Source organism: Panthera pardus, unplaced genomic scaffold (assembly GCF_024362965.1).
Source record: "Panthera pardus isolate Hobbes unplaced genomic scaffold, ASM2436296v1 HiC_scaffold_15, whole genome shotgun sequence".
Classification (NCBI taxonomy): domain Eukaryota; kingdom Metazoa; phylum Chordata; class Mammalia; order Carnivora; family Felidae; genus Panthera; species Panthera pardus.
Genome location: NW_026526710.1, coordinates 70,509,275 through 70,531,793, shown reverse-complemented (window position 1 = coordinate 70,531,793; position 22,519 = coordinate 70,509,275). Strand labels below are relative to the sequence as shown.

The 22,519-nt window shown below is 41.6% G+C and overlaps 1 protein-coding gene across 2 annotated transcripts in view; it reads right to left on the bottom strand.

The window, feature by feature from the left end:
* The window catches only part of ONECUT2 (one cut homeobox 2), a 57,994-nt gene that overhangs the window by 24,603 nt on the left and 10,872 nt on the right, over nucleotides 1–22,519 (bottom strand). The gene's annotated exons all lie outside the window — the stretch shown is intronic.

The following is a 22,519-nucleotide window of genomic DNA, read 5'->3' as shown; positions in this document are numbered from 1 at the left end:
GAGCTGGGTTAGATGCATCGATTGGCAACTCAGAGCAGGGCCGAGAGGGTGAATGCACCGACACCCAGAAATGAGTGGTAAGGAAAACACACACCTTTTTTGTCGACCGCATCAGGCCTGATCGGGGTTTTCTCATCTGAGAATGAATCAGAGGAAATTCTTCTGAAAACATCTTACAGAAACTTCAAGAATATTTTAGAGAATCAGGTGGTATCTCTCAAGACAATGCCCAAGGAGATGGCTTCTATGAAACAGGAATGGAAAATGATTAAGAAAACAGAACTCCCTAAGTAATAGTGTGTAATAAAAAACAGTAAGACGAGAGGAGATAGAAACTTGCAGGAGAAAAATACACAGCATTGGAGGAAATAAAGGGCAAAATGGGCACAACGGCTGTAATGCTAGAATTTCTGCAGTTCAGGGGGTCTTTCCTACAGGGAGGCGTTCTTGGCTACATGACGACTCAGAAAAGCGTTATCTATAGACTCTTTATGAAAAGAAAAATAACCCAACACATAAGGTCAAGAATGTTATATTGTCCTAGAAAAGAACTGGTCAACAGCCCCAAGTGGCTGTGAATACCCCGAACCCATCCCGAACATCCAAAGGAGTATCCAAAGGACGGTATATTAACAAACATCACCTCTTTGGAAAGGCTACGGCAGTGACTCTGTAAGAAGGTAGGACAGTTTTTAAGTTTTAAAAGGTAGATCCTTTTGCAACAGGATCTCAGTGATGTTTAAAAACAAATAATTCCATTACTAATGTTTCACATCATTATGTGAAGTATACGGTTGGGAAAAAAAAAAAATCCTCTGGGAAAGTATCTCCCTCTTCCAGAATGAAACATCAGATTCGTAAATCCAAGTAAAGATGATTTCATGTATGTGAAACAGATGAAAAAGAAAACAATTATGCCTACAACAACAAGAAAAAGAAGGAAATATTCCAAAGTGTTCGGTTTCAGGAGAGGCATGAAGGCACCACTACTCTTCAATATTATGTTGGCAAAGTTGTCAATGCAATAAAAATAAGAAAAAAACAAATAAGTGAAAATTTAGAAAGCAATGAAACTGGTAAAATGACAGAAGTCTACATAATCTGAGTGCTCATTATTTGATAGACATTATTTGCTAGGTATTAACTCACTTGATTTTTACAATCAACCCAAGAGTTGATGATTAATGATAATGATACTGAGTCACAGAGGAGTGAGCAAATTACTTAAGGTTACCTAGTGAGTTAATGGGACTGGGATGCAAACTCAGGTGGTCTGCTTCCAAACTCCTTGTACCCAACAGCTACCCTGTACTGCTTCTCCAGGCAGAAACAGAACACTCATAATTATGAGTTAATATGATTTTTTTAACCTAGAAAACCCAAAAACCTCAATACTCAAATTACTAGAACCAATAAGAAAATTCAGGAAGGTGCTCAGGTACAAGATGAACATGTAAAAATCAATATTGATTGTGTACACATAGAAAATCCAAGATAATAAACAGATAAAACTATTAGAATTAATAGAATTATCAGTAGACAAAAATCCGATATCACACAACAAACAGAAAAGGAAAAGGACACCACTTATATAGTAGGATCAAAACATCAAGCATGTAGAAATAAATTTAAAAATAGGTATGCAATATTTTGACAGAGAAAACTATACACTTTGTTAGAGAAATTAAAGAATATCTAAATAAAGGGATTGGAAGATTCAGTATGATTAAGAGTTCAATTCTCTCCATGTTGATGTATAGACCCAATCAAATCTCTAATGAAAATCCCAGCAGATTTCTCTCCATCCCTCCTTTTCTTCTTTCTTGCCTTTCCAATTTTGGGGGGATTTGACAAGCTGGTTCTAAAACCTTTATGAGAATGCAAAAAAATCAAAGAATAGTCAAGCTATTCTTCATAAAAAGAAAGAGGAAGACTCGCTGCATCGGCCATCAAGACCTTTAGTACGACTACCATGGTGTAGTACTGGGATAAGGGTATAGAACTAGATGAGTGGAACAGAACAGAAAGCCCCCAAACAGATCCACACACACATGGACATTTGATTTAGTAACAAGATCTAATGACACTTGATTTAATGACAAGTGTCATTTAATGACAGTGGCACTGGAGAACATGAAGACAGTGTGTTCTTTCTAATAATGGAGCTGGGGTAACTGGATAGGCATTGGGGCAGGGCTTAATTCTTAACCTCTACCTTCCTGTTGTACACACAAAATAAGTTCTGCATGGTCGACATAGACCTTCATGTTAACGGCAAACCAGTAAAGTTTATAAAAGTAGTATAGGGTTGTATCTTTACAATCACGTGAAAGATTTAAGACTCAAAGAAAAAACATTTACAAATAGAAGCATATTGAAATTAAGGATTTCTGTATATCAGAAGACACAAATAAGAGGGTAAAAGGAAAAAAGGGAGAAAGGGAGAGTAAAAGGAGAGCCATGGACATTTGCAACATATATGATAGACAAAGGGTGTGAATCCAGAATACATAAAATCTCTTAGAAATCCGTAAGAAAAAGTCAGACATCCCAATACAAAAACAGGCGAAGACTTGAACAGGCACTCACAGAAGAAGAAATCCAAATTTCCAGTAATTATATCAAAAGGCACCATTAGGGGTGCCTAGGTGGCTCGGTTGGTTAAGCGTCTGACTCTTGATTTCAGCTCAGGTCATGATCTCATGGTTCATGGGTTTGAGCCCCGTATCGGGTTCTGTGCTGACAGCATGGAGCCTACTTGGGATTCTCTCTCTTTGCCCCTCCCCCTCTCACTTGTGAGTGCGTGCAGTCTCTCTCTCTCTCTCTCTCTTTCTCAAAAATAAACGTAAACAATATTTAGAAAGACACAATTATTAGCAATCTAGAAATTACAAATTAAAAACAATGTTACACACTCACCAAAATGGCTTAATTGTCAAAGTCTCTCCATACCAAGTGCTGGCAGGGATAGGAGAACTCTCCTATGCTGTTGGGGGAGTGTCAATTGGTACAACCGTTTGGGAAACTATTTGGCAGTATCTGATAAAGCTGACTACGTGCATGCCCTATGACCCAGAAATTCTGCTCCTAGATAGACTGCCTTGTTGCAGACGCTCTCATGTGCTAGTACACCCCATTGGCTGTCACCATTGTCGTGCATGCCCAACCCCCAGCCGCCAGCAACTTTATCGCTTTGTCAGATGGCTTTCTCTGGTTGCCAGACACTGCTATGTCCCTACACAGGTCATGCCAGAAAGGCTGGGGAATTGATGTCCCCCTCCCCCAAGCTTCTCCCAATCAGCGAATGATGAGATCTGCCAGATCAATACCCCAACACCCTTGTTTTCCAGGTGGAAGGATTCTGAGGCGTGTTTTCTATGGACACACAGAGAATTACTCAGTAGGATTGAGCCCTGGTTGCCTACTGTGGGAACGTCCTTGATACAACACCACTTGCTGTGTTTCTTCCCTTCTTGGTCTTACTTCTCCACTCCTCTACCAGTGCTTTTTGGGATCCTCATTCAAATAAATGACCTGTACTGGAATCCTTGTTTCAGAGTCTGCTTTTGGGAGAACCCAAATGAAGAAAACCCTACAGAAATATATGCCATGTACATTAGGATACATGGCTGGAAAAGTTCAGAGCAGCTGTTTGTTCTAAAAGTAGAAACGGTCCAAGTGCCCACCAACAGGAGAATGGATAAATTATGGCATATTAATTTAATGGAATACTATACAGTTATGAAAAAGAAAGAACTCCTCCTCCTCCTGCTACATGTAACAAAGTGAAAAGAATGTTGAATAAAAGAAGCCAGGCATAAAGATACACATACTGAGTGAGTTTATTGATAATGAAATTTAAAAACCTGGCAAAACTAGTTAGGGATACATACATGAGTGTTAAGAACTATACAACAAAGCCAAGAGACAATTACCATAAAAGGCAGGTTACTACTTAAATTTTACGATTGAGGGATAGGTTTTTGACAAGGAAAGGGAATATGGAGGACTTCTGGAGAGCTGGCAGTATTCAATTTGCTTTACAATAATTCATTAAGCAACCTATTTATTTTTCATGCACTCCCTGTGTATATGTTTTATTTTATAATAATACATTTTATTTTCATTTTCATTTTTAAAAATGTTTATTTATTTTAAGAGAGAGAGTTTGTGAAGGAGGGGCAGGGACAGAGACGGAGAGAGAGAATCCCAAGCAGGCTCCACATTGTCAGCATAGAGCCTGACATGGGGCTCGATCCCATGAACCACAAGACCATATCCTGAACTGAAATCAAAGAGTTGGATACTTAAATGACTGAGCCACCCAGGCGCCCCTATAATAAAACATTTTTAAAAGCTATAGCTTTTCTTTACACCAGAAAGGCCCTATTAGAAAATGCAACAGAAAAAAAATTCACAATGACACAAGTACTTAGGAATAACAACCGTTAGCAAAAAAATAGGCAGACCAAAGCTAAAACTTTTCTTAATGAAAATATAAACAAAAATCTGGCTAAGTGAACTCTATGCCCTATAAAATCAAAAAGGTCAAAATGATATATAAATTCAAGCTGACTCCATAATTTCTATGGAAGAATAAAAGTGCGAGAAAGGCTAAGAAAATTCACAACCAAAAGATGAAGAGGTAAAACATGCTTCACCAGACCTCAAGACATTAAATAATTTAAATAGTGTGATGTTGACATGGGAATTAATAGATCAATAGAACAGAATGCAGTTCAGAAACAGACCCAAGTATATAAGTGAGTTTAATACATGATAAAATACTGTATTTCAAATCCTAAGAAAGGGATGAATTGTTCAGCAACTAGTGTTGGATTAAGTAGTTATCCATTTGAGGAAAAAAAATAAATCCCAACCCACATCACTTATAAAAAGAAATCCTTGACAAATGAAAGAATAGATTAAAGCTAACAACACACTCAGTGGTAGGAAACTTGAAGCTTTCCCACTAAGATCAGGTACAAGGCAAGAAACAGGACAAGTGGTTCCTCTCACCCACCCCCCTCTCTCTCTTTTCATGTTTATCCATTTTTGAGAGAGGGGTGGGGGCAGGGGTGGGGATAGAGGATCGAAGTGGGCTCCACACTGACAGCAGAGAGCCCAATGTGGGGCTCAAACTCATGAACTGTGAGATCATCACCTGAACCAAAGTTGGATGCTTAACTGACTGAGCCACCCAGAGGCCCCTCACCACTCCCTTTCAACATTGTACTGGAAGTCCTTGCTAATGCAATAAGGCAAGAAAAGGAAGTAAAAGGTATACAGATTGAGAAGGAAGACATAAAACTTTGTTTACAGATAACATGTTCATCTATGTAGAAAATCCCAAAGAACTGAAACCAAAAAACAAGCCCCCCAAACAAAAACTCCTAGAACTAATAAGCAATTAGAATAAGGTTGCAGGATGCAGATTAACATGCAAAAGTTAATTGCTTTCCCATATACCAACAATGAATAAGTGGAATTTGAAATTAAGAGCATAATACCATTTACATTAGCATCCAAAAAAATGAAATACTTAGGTATAAATTAAAAAAAAATTATATATGTGTGTATACACACACACACACACACACACACACACACAGATCCATGAGAAAAAGCACAAACTCTGATGAACAAACCCAAAGAACTGAATAAATGGACAGATATTCCATGTTCATGGATAGGAGGACTCAATACTGTCAAGATGTCAGTTCTTCCCAGCTTGATACATAGATCCAGTTGCTATATCCCAGCAACTTATTTTATGGATATAAACAAACTGATTCTAAAGTTTATATGGGGAGGCAGAATACCAAGACCATTATGAAGGAGAACAAAGTTGGAGAACTGACTGACACTCAAGACTTACTATAAAGCGACAGTAGCCCAGCCAGTGAAAGAATGACAAATAGATCAGTGGAACAGAATAGACAGCTCACAAATGACCCCCATAAATATAGTCAGGTGATACAATGGAGCTAAGATAGTCTGTTCAACAAATAGGTTGGAACATCTGGACATCCACACGCAAAAAAAAAAAAAAAATGAATCTGGCCTCTGCAAAATGGATCAGAGATCTAGATATAAAAAGCAAAGCTATAAAACTAAAAGATAACAAAGGAGAAAACCTGGACAATCTTGGGTGTGGTGATGCCTTTTTGGAGACAACACCAAAGACACAATCCATGAAAGAAACAGTCGGTAAGCTGGACTTCATGAAAATTAAAAATTCCTGCTTGGGGTGCCGGGGTGGCGCAGTCAGTTAAGCATCTGACTTCAGCTCAGGTCATGATCTCACGGTTCATGGGTTCGAGCCCCACGTTGGGCTCTGTGCTGACAGCTTGGAGCCTGGAGCCTGCTTTGGATTCTATGTCTCCCTCTCTCTCTGCCCCTCCCCTACCTGCACTCTGTCTCTGTCTTGCAAAAATAAATAAACGTTAAAAACAATTTTTTAAAAAATTCCTGCTCTGCAAAAGATAATATCAAGAGAACTAGAAGACAAGCCACAAATTCAGAGAAAATGATTGCAAAAGACACGTGTCATAAAGAATTATTATCGAAAGTATACAAAAAACTCTTAAAACTCAACAATAAGGGGGAGGGAAACCCTCAACAATAAGAAAACAAACATCTCAATTAAAAACTGGGCCAATGACATTAACAGATACCTCACCAAAGAAGATACACAGATGGCAAATGGCAAACAAGTATATGCAAAAATGCCCCATATGTCAGCAGGGAAATGTGCAAATTAAAACAATAATCTGATACCATTACAGACCCATTAGAAAGACCAAAATTCTTTTTTTTTTTTCTTTTTTTTCTTTCAACGTTTTTTTTTTATTTATTTTTGGGACAGAGAGAGACAGAGCATGAACGGGGGAGGGGCAGAGAGAGAGGGAGACACAGAATCGGAAACAGGCTCCAGGCTCCGAGCCATCAGCCCAGAGCCTGACGCGGGGCTCGAACTCACAGACCGCGAGATCGTGACCTGGCTGAAGTCGGACGCTTAACCGACTGCGCCACCCAGGCGCCCCAGAAAGACCGAAATTCTAATGTCAGTCCAGAACACTGACTTCACATGCCGGCGAGGATGTGGGGCAACAGTGGCTCTCATACGTTGCTATAGCAGGAATGCAAAGTTGTCGTTCCTTTGGAAGACAATTTGGCAGTTTCTCACGAAACTAAACATACTCTTAACATCTGATCCAGAAATTGCACTCCTTGGTATTTACCCAAAGGAAATGACAACTATGTCCACACAAACACTTGCACATAGATGTTCAGGGCAGTTTAATTCCTAACTGCCAAAACTCAAGCAACCAAGATGTCCTTCAGCAGGTGAATGGATAAATAAGCTGTGGTAGATTCAGACAATGGGATATTTATTATTCAGCACTAAAAAGAAATGGGCTAGCAAGCCGTGAAAAGACACGGAGGAACCTTAAATGCATATTACTAAGTGAAAGAAGTCAATCTGAAAAGAGTAGATATTGCATAACTCCAACTATATGACATTCTGGAAAAGGCAAGACTGTGGACACAATACAAAGATCACTGATTGCCTGGAGGTAGAAAGGGGAAGAGATAAAGAGGCAGAGCAGAGAGGATTTTTAGGGCAGTGAAAATACTCTGTATGAGAATAATGGATACATGTCATACATTTGTCCAAACCCACAGAATGTACAACACCAACAGTGAACACTAAGGTAAACTATGAACTTGAGTGATTCTGATATGTCAATAAACAAAAATGTATCGTTCTTGTGAGTGGTGTTGATAAGGGGGAAAGCGATGCATGTGTGGGGCAAGAGGTATACGGGAAATCCCTGTAGCTTCCTTCTCACTATGTTGTAAACCTAAAAGTGTTGTAGAAAACATAAAGTCTTCAAAGAATAAACAGGCGAATGTTTAAAAGTTATCCAAGAAGCAAAACACATAAAATAAAAACACAAAAAGACTAATTTGCATGAAAGTTAAAAGAAACCTCATTAAGTTTCCAAAAAAAGCACGGGAAAAAAATGTTTGCAGTATATAAAACAAAGAATTACCATCATCCGGAATCAAAGAAGTACAAAAAAAGAAAAAGAAAAGAAAAATCAGAAAAAAAAGGCAAAGGACATGAACAGAACATTCTCAGAAAAGGAAATACATATAACCAGTAGGTCTATGGATATATTCAAGCTCACCAGAAATCAAGAAAATGTAAATTAAGACAACCGCAAAATGCCATTTTTTCCCCATCAACTATGCAAAAAAATAAAAAAGGCGACGAATACTATATTAACGATTGGCAAGTGTGGGGGAAACAGGTGCTTCCCCACATTGCTGAGTTTGGTATCTATAAAAATTCAAACATGTGCTTCTCCACAACCCAGCAACCAACTTCTCAGTGTCTTCCCCAGGGAGTACTCGCTCACATACCCAGGGAGGCGCGTACAAGGCTGTTCGCTCAACGTCGCCGAGCAAATACGGCAAAGAACAAAACAGGATGAACAGTCCAACGGTCCATCTGTACGGGAATGGCTAACAAAATGAAAACAGCCATGCCATGGGATACATTGTAGCAGGTCTGGGTTGGGTGAATCTCAGTTATACAGACAAACTGGGTGGACTTAGCCACTGAATGGAAGCAACGAGCTTCAGAACGATGCGTGCTGTGCTACGGGACTCGCGTTAAGGCAGGACAATGTGCAGGCCCCTGAGATAAACGTTTCCGTGAGTACATGTATAGGTAAATGAATGCATCGGAAGCACTTGGGTTGGCAGACATCATCGAAGCCGTAAGAACGTCGCTACTGGCAAGTGATAAAGAGACTGGGATTACAGGAGGTGGGCAAAGGAGACTTCCTCCTGATCATTAAGGTTGTGAGTCTTTATAAGGAGAATGTTTTATTTTTATTTATTTTTAACATTTATTTGTTTTGAGAGAGAGAGAAAGCATGAGCATGGGAGGGACACAGAGGGAGAGAGAATCACAGGAACGCTTCACGCTGTCAGTGTAGAGCCTAACGCAGGTTCCACCTCACAAACTGTGAGATCATCACCTGAGTGGAAACCAAGAGTCAGACGCTTAACCGACTGAGCCCCCCAGGCTCCCTGCACAAGAAGAATGTTTCAATGCATTACCTAAATAATTAGAAAATAAATTTAATAAAAGCGAAGTATTAATATGGTTGTCTTTAAGTGGCAGAACATTTTTGCTCTTCTATTTTTTCTATTTTCTCATTTTTTTTTATTTAAAAAAAATTTTTTTTAACGTTTATTTATTTTTTTGAGACAGAGAGAGACAGAGCATGAACAGGGGAGGAGCAGAGAGAGAGAGGGAGACACAGAATCCGAAACAGGCTCCAGGCTCTGAGCTGTCAGCACAGAGCCCGATGCGGGGCTCGAACTCACGGGACCGTGAGATCATGACCTGAGCCGAAGTCGGACGCTTAACCGACTGAGCCACCCAGGCGCCCCTCTATTTTCTCATTTTTAATAGTAAGCAAGCATGACAATATAAATGACAAATAATCTTTTTAAAAAATTATTGTTGGGGCGCCTGGGTGGCTCAGTTGGTTGAGCGTCCAGATTTGGCTCAGGTCATGATCTCTCAGCTCATGGGTTCAAGCCCGCCATTGGGCTCTGTGCTGACAGCTCAGAGCCTGGGGCCTGCTTTCGATTCTGTGTCTCCCTATCTCTCTGCCCCTCCCCTGCGCGCGCTCTCTCTCTCTCTCAGAAATAAATAAACATTTAAAAAACTGTGCTGAAATACACGTAACATCAAATTTGCCATCTTAACCATTTTTAAGTGTGCAGTTCTGCAGTGTCCAATGTATTCACATTATTGTCCCACCAATTGCCAAAACGTTTTCATCTTGTAAGACAGAAAACTCTGTATCATTAAAACAACAAGTTCTCGTTGCTCCTCTCCTGGTCCCTGGCAACCACCGTTTCTCCTACTGTTTTATGAATTTGACTACTCTAGACACCTCACATAAGTGAGATCACACGGTATCTGTCTTTTTGTGACTGGCTTATTTCGCTTAGTATAATGTCCTCAAGGTTCATCCATGTTGTAGCATATGTCAGAACTTCCCTCCTCTTAAAGGCCGAGTAATATCCCATTTTATGTACATACTACATCTTGTTCATCTATTCATCCATCGATGGACATTTGGTTGTGTCCACCTTTGGACTATTATGGATGATGCTGTCATGAACACGGGTGTACAAACTTCTCCTGGACCCCTGCTTTCCATTCTTTGGGTTACGTTCCCAGAAGTGGTATTGCTGGATCATACGGTGATTTAATTTTTAATTTTTTGAGGAACTGCCACATTCTTTTCACAGAGGCGGCATCATTTTACAGTGCTATCAACAGCGCACAAGGTTTCCAATCTCTCCGCATCTAACACTTGTTCTTTTCTGGGTGTTTTTGCTAGCTGCCATCCTAATGGCGGTGAGGTCAAATAAACTTTTAATGAGGAGAACTGGCATCAGAACTCTGAGCGGGAAGCAGGCTTCCAGAGTGTAGCTGGGGCCTGTCCACACATCTGCAAGAACTGAAGAGAATTTGCTTGCCTTATTCTCTTCCAAACATGCCTTCTCAAGGCCGATTTCTCTTGGCGCTATCCTGTCCTTGCCCCCGGTTCCAGAAGAGGTTCCGGTGACGCTCACTCCCACCAGGAAGCTCTGCTCCCACTTCATCCTCCTTAAACCCGTCCCTCCCCTTCAGAAGACCTGTCCTCCCTGCAGCCTTCCCTCCCTCCCTGCATCGAAGGGCAGGCCCAGGGTGCAGCTGTAACTAGACCCCATCAGAGCTGCCCAAGATGCGCCTGTGGATCAGAACTAATGGCATTAGGCGATCACTCAGGGAATACAGCTGCAATTACCCCTTGGATGCTTTCTCCAAGATGACCACACGCAGAACACCAAGAGGGAGAGAAAATGAATCACCAAGTGAATTAACTGGAAGCTGCTGTAATTAGCGTTATAATTTTTCATGAAAACACTAATGAATATGAAATAATGTGGCCATGAAACCACTAGGACAATTAATGTGTGGGAGTAATTTGGGGTCAGGAAAGGATTCTGGAGACTGTTTAAATAGACTCGTGTGTTGAGAATTCAGAGGCCCGTGGCTTCAAAATCTTTTATTAGCAAAAAAAGTTGCTACTTCAGAAAAAGCAACAGCAAGGTGTCTATGGGTTTTCTTTCCCTTTCTTTTCTTTTTTTTTTTTCTTGTTAAGGCTCCTGGCTTTGGGAGTAAAGATGATGGTGTGAACCACAATAAAAGTCATACAGGGAGTTACAGGAGCACCCATGGTAATGCACAAAGAGTAGATTTGAGGAACATGGTAAAGAGGCAGGATCCAGACATACCGAAACCAGAAAAGATGCTAACAGGGAAACCATTCTCGGCACTCTTAGCCTTTTACCACCAGGATGTCTGAGAAAATAACTTTCTGATATGACCCCCAAACCTGTGATCACGATGAGGACAAAGACAAGCTGAGCCTCGTTGGCTGAGCTGCAGTTTTTACATGTAAAATTCTAGCAAATCTAGACTTTGTGCTCAACACGTACCACACCAAAACAGACTTTATCCCGATAGAAGTCAGAGAGGGTTCAGTCAGGACCTACTTACGTGCAAATTAGACTCCCATGTTCTAAGCATGAGCTTAGCAGAATGTCCATAACCGTTGAGTCTTAAAAGGACACGGTGGCGTGGGGCAGGGTAGGAGTAAATAACCCTGGGGCACGTCTGACCCGTTTGAAAGGACTGCATCCTGAGACCAATGTGGTGTCTGGCAATCTCTGTCATCACAAATTCCACCAGTGAGAATGATGCATACATTATGCTGAAGGACAGATGTGTCCATGTGAAACGGGGTGTCATCTGCGGTACCGAGGAGATAAGAGTTAAGTGTGCTAGGTGCAGCATTAAGCATCTGTGGTGGTACCTCATTTAGTCTGCACGCCAACTAGGTGATGTCAGACAGCAACCTTACCCCCATTCTACAGAGAAAGTGACGGAGTCTCTCTGAAGTCGATCACTCGCCTGAAGTCCCATAGCTAACTAGTAGGTGGTGTAGCTGGGACACAAATTAGATCTGTCTAGCCCCAGAGCTCATGCTCTCGATGACAACACCGAGCAATACTCTTAATGTATAAAGATTGTGGGAGAGTTGGCCCCTTGGGCCAAATCTCCTGCTGATATACAGAGAACTTGCAAAAGGTAGTCTGAGTCAACAGGAATAACAATGATAGCAGCTAAATTAGCAAGCATTCATGAGGTACCTATTGTTCTAAGCATCTATATGCATGGGCTCATTTAAGGCCCACGGTAACTTAATGATGTACCTATAATCTGAGGCACAGAGTTTGCTCTGGGCCGATTATGTGTGACCCCAAAATTCATATGTTTGAAATCCTTACCCTCAAAGGTGATGGTATTAGTAGGTGGAGTCTTTGAAAACGGAGCCCTCACCAATGGGGTTAGTGCTTTTATGGAAGAGGCCCCAGGGAGAGCCCTGGTCCCTTCCTCCACGTGAGGACGCAATGGGAATGTCCACAACCCAGGAGGGGGTCCTCAGCCAACCATGCTGGTGCCCTGATCTCAAATTTCCCGCCCCGGGAACTCTGAGCAATAAGTTTCTGTTGTTTATAAACTACCTAGTTGCCAGTACTTTGTTATAGCAGCCTGAATGGACTAAGACCAGATAAGGATAAACCTTGAAGACCTTGAAGATTCTAATGAATTCTGAAATGCCGAAAGGCCAATTTACAGTGCAACAAAAAGCAGTTCTTTGGGACTATTTTTAAAAATATTAAAGCAGTGCCTAACGGAGCGCCAGCTCTTCAATTACAGCTTTATTACCACAGGGTCCTTTGCCACAGAATTTAATGGAATGGCTGTCTCAAAGAGGGCTAGGATAAAAGGTGAGGAGGGTCTGTTTTTCTTGTCTTCAGTAGCAGAGTGGGTGGAGTGAGAGATAAAGCCTTTCTCCTATTTCTTGCTTCCAAAGATACAAAACATTATCACACCTCTTCCACTGGGAATTAACCCTCAGACAACTCACCCTTTTTGCTTTCAAACCCAGTCTGGGATTCTAAACTCTTAGCTAGGCAAATAAGATTGCGTGCCCCCCGAGGAAGCTAGCTGCCTCGGGCTGGGCTGTGAGCTTATAGGTAAGAGTCCCAGGACTCCAGCTAATCCATGAAATAAGTGACAAATTTTGTTCGCAATGCTTAGCATCTGAATAAATCAGCCTGCCCAAACCACAGGCACAAAACTGTGAGGACTTTTTGGAATTACAGGGTAAACAAGTTCAGTAACCAGGGACAGCTTGTTATAATAACAGGAGACTACATTTGCCTAGTAAGGGTGTCATTTCTTCACATCTATGGGAAGTCTAAGCACTGGGTATTGATTCATAGGATGCCATTTCATATATACGCAGAACGAATCCAGCCAAACAAAGTTATCTGCCCAATGGAACTCAAAAATATTTCTCAATTTAATTTTAAACAGACCTTGATGTGAAGGAAATTTAATTAGGTAAGTAATATAGAACACAATGAAATGTCCGTCAAAATTGCTTCCAAAGGTTTAAAATGTTTTCCTTTTCAGACAATGTAGTTAGAGCAGCTGAGATATCTATGTAAGTACAATGTTTTGAATAGTGGGACTCAGAAATCAATGGGATCACCTCTCTGAATTAAGTATGCACAAATGAGAGCAACTGAGATCCATATAAATCAGCTCAAGTAGCCTTCTGTGTACCAGACCATTAGGGGACAGGCAGAGAAAAGGAAGATGCAAATAAACACATTATCTGGGGCAGACTCACTAATGGAAAGCATCTCTTAACACCCACATTAAGAATCAGAACAAAACCGTCAGGTATTTTTAACGCTGCTTATGATTGAAAAAATAATGCCCCAGATGTAGAACCTAAGGTTAAAAACAAATAAACAGAAACAAACTTTAAACATTGTCAGAGTCACATGAGAGTAAATCTTTTGATCTTTTTGATAGCATCTCCAAATTGCTTCTGTCTTCATTAGCAAACTCTAAGCAAAGTGTTCACATTGTTTGGATTTTGTGGGCGTAGAATAACTGAGATCTGGATCGAAAGGTTTAACTTCTGCAGCCATCAGATATTTGGTGATTATTTTGGTGGGAAAAAATAGAACCACTGAAAATAAAGCCTTTTTATAAATACAGGGAGAGCTATATGTGGTCAGCCAGAGGGGATCTCCTAATAGGACACTAGAGCTATGTCACCCTGGGGATCATCTGGCATTCTGTATTTATTGAGTGCCAACTACATGTTAAGCCCTGTACTAGCACTAAAGGGAAGATGAAGGAGAGCAAAGCTCAGGAGGCCTGCCTGCTATGATCTAGAAGAACAGGTCAGGCATGTCCACTGATAGACATAGTACAAAGAAATATGGCTCCCATCAAGTTGGCCATACATTTATTACTGGCATAAAGTATAAAATAACAAAGTATATTGAGATACTTCCACATTTATTTTCTATTTGTTGCCAAATTGCTTATCCTGTCCTATCCCTACCATAGAAATGGATGGCTTCTTGCAAAATTAAAAGGGAGCTAAAATATATGGCATTACATAGATTGCAAAAAGAAAAGAAAAAAGAAAAAGTTCCAATTCACCCTTCTACTCTGTCTCTGGGCTCAGCCATGTGACTCGCTTTCCCCAATGGTATGTTGCAGAGTATGTTATTGCTTGGGCTTTCCCCTTTGCCATTGTTATGCAAAGGACATGCTCAGGCCACTACAGTGGTCCCAGAAAAGGATGGGACGTGTGGAGCAGAGTCACCCAAAGACACATGATCAAGCCAGCTGAGCCACAGATGCATGAGCAAGCCTAGCAGGGACCAGCCTAGATCAACTGAATCCCACAAATTTATGAGAATAAAAAAATGTTTATTGTTGAATGCCATGAGTTTGGGAGATGGTTTGTTACTTGGCATTGTTACGGCAGTAGGTAACTGATACATAGCATATAATAGAATTTCAATAAAATCCTTTTGCAACCCCTCTCCAACATCCAAAGTCATCTTGTCCCTCAGGTCACCACTCCAAGTAAGTGATTCTGTGGGGAAGTCCTGTAGACAGTCTATCAGCCTATTACTTGACAGCTACTTTATACAGATCCTCTCTGATACTTACATCTGCTCTCCAAGGTAGATACCTGCTCTGAGACTCAGAGCAGTTGGGTTAGAGCTAGTAAATGGCAGAGTTAGAAACAAGACTCAAGCCTGTCTGACTCCAAAGCAAAGACCATTCATTCCACTGTACTAACTTGCTCCTACCTCTGTAAGATCAGCTGGGTGAAGGTGTGGTGAAAAAAGAAGTTTTGGTGCCTCCAACCCCTTCCCAATAGCTCAGGAGAGAAGGATCTGGGTAGTACAGACACTGTTCTCAGGACCTGCCATAGAGTCCCACTCTTCTTGGCTTGAGGCTCTTCCCCAACCTGAGATAGGGATTTGCCTATCCTAGGGAATTTCAGAGCTCTAAGGAGGCAGAACACTTGAGCTCCTCAGTTGGTATGAGTTATAGCAGAAAAGCCCACCTATTTATCCTGTTGATTTTCATTCCTTTCCCCTCCAATCCAATCACCTACCTACTCCCCACTCGGCCCTTTTTAATGGAATTTCCAGAATCTGCCAATGGAAGCCTGAGTCCAAAGCTCTTGATGGAAAACAGGTCAGGGAGGGGTGAGCTCAGCAGTTCTGATTCCTCTGGGTCCAACCTGATTCCTTTGGGAGGATGGCAGGGGAGGAGGCTGAAGCACCAGGCAGAAGAAATAAAGGACAATGTGTGGTCTTTGGTGCCAGGTCATAGTGCTCCAGCCAGAGAAGAGGTTGGCCCCTACTGGGAGGTCTTCAGACAGGCCCCAGAGCTTCCTCTTGCTCTGCCCAACCTGTCTATCTCTGCCTCTGTGTCAACAGAAACTTGGTTGGGCTATGCAAGGCACATGAATGACAGTCACTTAAGTCAACTGCTTACTGAGGATCCCTAATTATCATGCAGCACAGCAATGCATTCAATTAAACTCATCAGGAAAAAAAAAGTCTGGAATGTTTTAATTTTAACACTAAATTCTGTTTATACATGTTTGGTCTTCTTAGTGTTTTATTCATGTAATATGAATGTCAAAACATAGCTGTAAAAAAGATAAAACATCTCAAGGCAATAAATAAGTTCCACATAAGATATATAGCAAATTATCTTACTTTCAATTTCCCACTAAACTTGAGATGACAATAAAATTTCTTTTCACTCAATCCTATATGGATATTGTAAAGGTAAATGAGGATTTGCTCACTTAAATCCTAAAAATCCAGTAAAATGAAAGATTAAGAAAGTTATTTTTGTCCCCCTTCTTAACTACTTAGTTCAGTACTGTGTAGGCAGAACTGGTACATCTGGAAATTTCTGAACAACTAAGTTGCAAAGATCTCAGGTAATTTTGCTTATGTACACATTTGCCAAAGGATAAGGAAATGAGAAAGGAAAAGGATAAACTTATGAATACAAAAATGTTGACCTCTGGCTTTTTTCTTTATAGGTAAATTTAAATCAATAATCTAAGAATTTGCAGTATATCAGATAATGGCCATTTAAACTCAAGTTTAGTTTACTGGCAAATAAAATGACTGAATAGAGGAAACCAGTCCCTGTGATTTGCTGATGTGTTTGCAGATGTAAATGTTCTAAAATGTTTGGCTTTGTCTGGAAGTAGAACAACCTTTGGTATTAACTGACCCATCATGAGCACTGTTTCCTCCGTATTTAGCTTATCTCTCATTTTGGGTTGACATAGGAATCTATTTTTGGTTATGTAAGCAAGAATTTCTGTCAACAATCAAAACATTTATAGAAGAGAATATTCATTTTTGAAGAGTAGAGGCTAGAAAAGAATGCCAAATATAAGTCAATCTACACAACCTATTCCCTGCAAGAGTGACCGAAATTAGGGGATTCCATAAAGATAGGCAGGATTCCATCAAATGATTCACTTGGGAAAAAAATGCCTACTATGGGGTCAGCTGTGGACCAGTAGCTGTGGGAGACACCGGATGTAATATCTCCTCTCCAGAGTTGGAGGGAGACCTAGAAGAGGTCTAGAAAGTGGGGTAAGACCATAGCTAAGAAGCTGCTATGCAGTTTGGAATGGATGATTGCAGCCAGAATTTAGAAAAGAAAGAGAAACGAAGAGACTGGAGTAGGCTGGCAACTTCTAGAGAAGGAAGATCAGAAGTGGCCGGGAAGGGACCGAAAGAGACATAAAATAAAGCATTCCAAGTAGTGGAGAAAAGAGTGCGCAAAGACATAGTCATGGCAAAGAGGACAACATATGAGCAGAATAGCAAGAAAAATGACCTGACTGAAGCAGGTTACCTTGGAGTACCAGAGTCAACTGGTTAAACAGGTCCCTATTCTAGTTGTCTGGTGACTGTCATTTTACATTCCTCACCTCATTGGTAATAATCTGAAGCTTTGGATAAGACTCAACCCCACTTCAAGATTCCTGTTACAACTCACATATACCTGTACTATTTTAGCTTAGGAGAAAAATGACAATGATGAGAACTTGATACTGTGAAATATGAAATACTGCTCCAAAATGATGCACCAACACGGATGATTCTTTTTTTTCTTTTTTAATGTTTATTTATTTTTGAGAGAGAGCGAGAGAGAGAGAGAGAGAGAGAGAGAGCACGCGTGTACGTGCACAAGTGGGGGAGGGGCAGAGAGAAAGGGAGACACAGAATCTGAAGCAGGCTCCAGGCTCTGAGCTGTCAGCACAGAGCGGGACGCAGGGCTCAAACTTACAGACCACGAGATCATGACCTGAGCCGAAGTCAGACACCTAACCAACTGAGCCACCCAGGCGCTCCCATGATGATTCTGTTTCAAAATGCCATCCACTAACTTGGGTGAGTAAGTGAGAAGAAACAGTGTCATATAAAAGAAAGGTATTTATTAGTTTATTCACAGATACTTATTGGCTGTCTATTACATAATATATCCAACCTTCGCTCTACTGGAACTTACAATCTTTGGCGGGAAGACACACATCAGGTGATACCTGTTTATGTTCTATGTGCAATGGGAGGGGTTGTCCAAGGGCATCCCAACTGAGGAGACTAGAGAAGACTCCCTAGAGGCAAGGACATCTAAACCAAGATCTGAAATTAAGTTCAAGTTAGTTGAGTAAGAAAAGAAGTGTTTTTTGCCAAAGGAATGGCCTGATGTGTTTGAGTTGCTGGCAATAGTACAGTATGGCCAGAGCAGAGTGAAATGGAGACGATGTGAGATGAGACTATATGTGAGGAGGGGTCAGTCCACATAGGCGCCGGTACATCTTGCTCAGGGTCTGGACCTTCATCCGATGGTCACAGGGAGCTAACAAAGAATTTTAAATAATGGTGTCATGTGGTCATATTTGGGTTCCAGAAAAACCACTCTGGCTTAAGTTGGAAAATGGATGGGAGAAGTCAGGACTGGAGATAGGGAGACCAGTCAGGAGGCTGCTGAAGTTGGGATGGCTCCAATTAGGGCAGCAGCACAGGTAATGGAGAGAGACAGATAGATATTTAGGAAGTAAAATCCACGGGGCTAGTATGGTCGACTCAAGGGGAAAGAGGAAAAGGAAAGAGTCTGAGTTGATTTCCCAGTTTCTGGCATGAGATTCTGTGTACAAAGTAATATTACTGAAAGGGGATAAAAGAAGAGGTAAACTACATTTGAGGATGTTCAGGCAAAGATATTCAGATGCAGAAGGAAATAAGGACCTGGAGCTAAGAGACACATAGGGTTGGAGAGACACCAAGAAGTCTTCAGCATAAAGAGATGGTAACTGGATGGGTGAGATCTTCCAGAGTGAGTATGTTGAGGGTAAAAATAGCCTAGGCCAGGATTCTGAGCTAGATGGACAAATCAAGGAGAGCCCAGAAAGGAGACCGCAAGGAGTGGCCAGAATGCTAATAAGCAAAATGAGAGAGTATACAGTATTATTTCAGAAGTCAAGAGAAGAAAGGGTTTCAAGATGTGGGTGGTCAGCAGTGTGCCAAATGCTGAGGAGAGGCCCAGTTAAAATAAGAACTGAGAGGCGCCCATTGGGTTTGGCTACAAGAACCTCAACAGTGACACTGCTTAAGAGCTGGTTTAGTAAACAGGAGTGGCTAGAACCAGCCTGCACAAAGCTGGGCTGGGAGGAGGAGGTGAGAAACAGAGTTCATGCAACTCCAGGAGTGAAGAGAGGGAAGAGAAGCTAGGACAGGTGTGTGTGTGTGTGTGTGTGTGTGTGTGTGTGTGTGTGTGTGTGTTGGAAGGGGGGGGTGCGTTTTCTAAAAAGAGGAATAGGAGCACAAATATGCTGATGGGAAGATGGTAATGGAGAGGAAGAGGGTATAAACACAGGTGAGTCTTGGATCCTGAGAGGACAGGAGGGACAAGGGCCCAGAATCAGGTTGAGGAATTGGCCTCGGGAAAACTGTCTCTTCCTTTGCAGAAGAATGAAAGAGAAATGAAGAGAGATTACACATTGAGATGAACGAAGAATCCACTCTTGTGCCTTGACCATGAACCGAAGTGGACTCTGGTATACATTAGGAGACCACTAAATCCAAGAAAAATATCATAGATTTGGGAATCTGTTACATTGTTTCAGAAAAGCAAAAAAGTTCTTTACCCCACCCATTTTTTAGTATTTGGAATCAAAAGAGACTAGGAGAGGTCCTGTTTACATTGTAGTCTTGTGGAAACATCTTTGGAAAAGTTCACTTACTGAGTTCACTGTAAAAGAAATGCATTTGGCATAAGCCCTCACAGAATTTACTGTCTTATTTTAATAAAATGCCGTGATGCATATAAAATAGACGGAAAAAAAAAGGTTTTGCTTACTGTCAAATCCATGTTTTACTGGAAAAGGTTTTGATGGTGTAACCCAACAACTACTAAGAAATGCATGTCTGCAAATTCGAGGATCATGCGGCTTGAAGAAACTGCTTTAATCAATGTTTATCAAATAGATTTAAAACCAGTTCTTAGATATGATTTAAACATGTTCCTGTTCATTCTGACGGCAAAATTTGAACAAAGAAAATTATTTTCTATTTTAATACTGGCAGTGAATGCTCTACCACATTTGTTCTGTTTTTTGGACTGTATTTTCATGCAAGAGCCACTTGGAATTTGAAGATGAATTGTCATAAGGAAGACAGTCTCATATATCACATCCTTGACTTTCTTTTAAAGTGGATACACTTGTCTGTTCCTGTGCTTGACCTCCCTGAAACCACTTTAGCGATAAATTAGGCTTCAACTAAAATTCCTTAAAATAAAGCAAAAGTTTCATTTTAATTAGCTTTGAGAAGTCAAGGGCCATATTTTTACTAGAAATCCAAAGAGAGGTGAGTTGTGCCCTATTATAGACCGTAAGGACCCATCTATCTGTCTCTTTTCTCTGGAATAAAAATACAAAGAAAGCAGAGCAACTGATTAAAAAATGGCCAGAGTCAGGGGTCTGTGCCTAATGTCAGCTCTCACCCTGGCTAGGCCCACCTGTCTCCACTGTGTGACCTAGAGGAAGTGACTCAACCCTTGGCCCAGAGAGTGGTGCAGAGGTTCTTAAAGGGAGCCCATCAAACATGGCTCTCAAGAAATCGAACCCAGTTTCAAGACTTATTGGAGGTAGTGATGTCCCTCAGTTGGCTCTCCCTGCAACATTAGTGCTGATACAATGTGAGAATATTGTTCAATATAATGAAAACCATGTTTTCAAAAATCAGCATGTAGGTAGGGGAAAAAAGCATCCATTTGTGTACACCTGTGTGGGGCAACTAGACTGTAAACCTGGAAAGAAAACCCAAATCTAAAATATCTTGTTGAGAGCTGTAATCAGTGTCTGCACAAGCTAGTAACATGGGGAAAAACAGTTCAATCCCTCAGCCCTCCCAACAGAGGTAATGCTCTTCCTCTTCCGAAGGAAAGGGTCGTTTAGCATCTTTTGTCCTCTGACTTGGCATCGCTTCCTCTCTCTCTATTATCGGTGACCTCACACAGAGAACGGAAGCCATGGGGCTCGAGAGGAAAATCTGAAGCCCTGTTCTGTCTGGGGCGCCGAGATCTACAGAGCTGTAGCTATTGTTCAGGGTCCTGCCTGAATTTAACCCGAGTAGAGGAACCCATTTTTCTTCTCTGGGTTGAGATGGAAACTCGCTCAGACCGCAGCCCAGGCGGGCAGTCTCTGGGGCGCTCCGTGGCGCTGTTCGTGGTGCTGAATCCCGCGTCGGGCGCGGAGGCGGCAACCCACCCACAGGCGCTAGGCAGCCAGGGGCTCTGGGCCGAGATCGATGTGAGGCGAGTCTGGAAAAAGCTGCTGCCCACAGAGATACGGTCAGCTCCACAGTTTGGCTCCAAATCTAGCTCACTGGCTCACTTCTTTGCAATTGCAAAACGGCTGGTTCACTTTTCTTTCTTCCCAGGGGATTTCACAGGCCCACCTCTGGCTCGCTGATTTGGCATATCTCTTTCCTGATGTCCTCCCTGCCAGTACTAATTCTCTCCCACTCCCCTCCTTTGTACAATATATTACCTTTGCAGAGCACCTTACAGTTGGTAGAGTTCTCACTGGCACCATCAACTGAGGCATTTCTCCTACATACATAATAACCATTCCTCTTCTCTCCCACAGATATTTTTTGCTTTCTCCACCCCTTCTCTCCCAAGAAAGAGGAGACTATTACTTCAGTGTGCAGAGTGGGCAAATCACCTTACCCATCACAGCAGAACCAATGAATTAGGAGAGGCAGAGGCTAGAGTACCAGGGAAAAAGGAAAAAGTCCTGCAAGAAATTCCTAGGGAAATGTGGGTAGTGGTCAGGAGGGTGAGGAATGGGGACACAGATACTAGGAACAAAGTAAAGGAAGGGGCTTGAGCCTTGTGGGAGGTGCAAGGCTTATTGCAGTTAGAAGACTCCCGGCAGGTGGCACTCTAGCTCAAGGTGCTCTCTGTAGAAGCCCTGACTATGCTGGGGCTCCATCTCAAACCTTCTTTCTGCTAAGAACTCCTCCACCCCACCCCCAGCCATGTTTGCAGGTCTGTCTTCCTCTTGATCCAAGCACTTATCCAGACTATATTCCTGCTAATAAGCACTGTTTGCACAATTCTGTTTACTGTAATGCACAATGAACAAAACATAAATAGAAAAGAGAGGGTCAGTGGGAGGATTTTTTTTTTTTTTCTGGTGTGATTGATGGTGCTTAGATCAGAACTGTTTAATCATCAATAACATGATTCAGCAATTGGGAAATGTAAACAGATTGTGCAACTGCTTGCTGTGGTCAAAGCCCTGGAGGGGCCTATAGGGCTGGGCCAAGCTTGGGGAAGGCAATGCCAGCAGGATGCCCCCTCCCTCCCACCAGGGCAGAGCAGGCTCTGCCTACAGCCTGACTGGTGTGACCTTTGGCTTTTGCAGCA